This window comes from Pristis pectinata, chromosome 25 (genome assembly GCF_009764475.1).
Source record: "Pristis pectinata isolate sPriPec2 chromosome 25, sPriPec2.1.pri, whole genome shotgun sequence".
Lineage (NCBI taxonomy): Eukaryota > Metazoa > Chordata > Chondrichthyes > Rhinopristiformes > Pristidae > Pristis > Pristis pectinata.
The window spans coordinates 32,852,802-32,853,824 of NC_067429.1; positions in this window are offsets into that span (position 1 = coordinate 32,852,802).

Consider the following 1,023-nt stretch of genomic DNA (forward strand, 5'->3'; position numbering starts at 1 on the left):
AGCTGGTTCAGGATAATAGATCATGTAGATGTAGGTCTGCATGGGAACAGTGCTCCTGTAGCAGCTACAGGACTTGGGCATCCTCAGTTGTGGGGCCTTTTGCTGTCTTTTTTAATTAGAACCTCCTTAGACTCTGACCTCCCTGGGAAAGGTGTCTGTCCAGGAGGCCAACAGGGGTGTGTGGTAGGGATCTTTGACGTGGAACATTCTTCACGGATTATGTGGACGGCAGGCATTAGCATAAATGAGAACCAGTCTTTGTGAATTATTTCAAAATGTAAACTGCATTTCAGTTACCGGTTCAGAGTGATCAGTTTTGAAATTAAAAGCACAACTGGATGAATAAGCTCTGGTGTCTGAGGAAAGCTCACAACTGGCTGATGGCAGAAGGCAGCTCAGGAGGCCTGGTTTGTGAACTGGCACCATGAGACATGCTCATGCATTGGCCACGTGTAAGACAATGGGGCTCTGGTAATCAGCCCACATCAGATCAGGCATCAAACACCTGTGATTCAATGGAATCATTTGTCAATTTTGAAACTTTTGAAATTGAATTCAATCACCTGTTATCTGTTCTGAAGAGTACAAAAACTTGACATTGAGTTGAGGAAGTTTCTCCAAAGGATTGACTCTCCAGAATGCCTGTCCTGCTGAATAGATCTTTTACATCTATACCTCCAGTCTCTTGTGTGGCTCACTCACAGCATAACAATGGCCAGACATCTGCCCACAGCAGGGCGACAGGGTTCAGGAGACCTTGTTACTGGAGTGTAGTTGTGTCGGTTGACCAGTTCCCCACCATTTCTGAAGGAACACATCAGCTCCAATTATGCACAGAAGTTCCTGAATTGAAACGTGAATGCACAATCATGGGGTGGTAACTGTTACCTGAGCCACACCAGAGTCAGAAACAGAGTAATGCCTGAAACCAGAGAACTTTACGGTGATCCATGTTTGACACCAGAAATGCTTCTTGGGAAATTGATCCACAGCTGCTGTCTCACAAAGGCCAGGACTAATGTC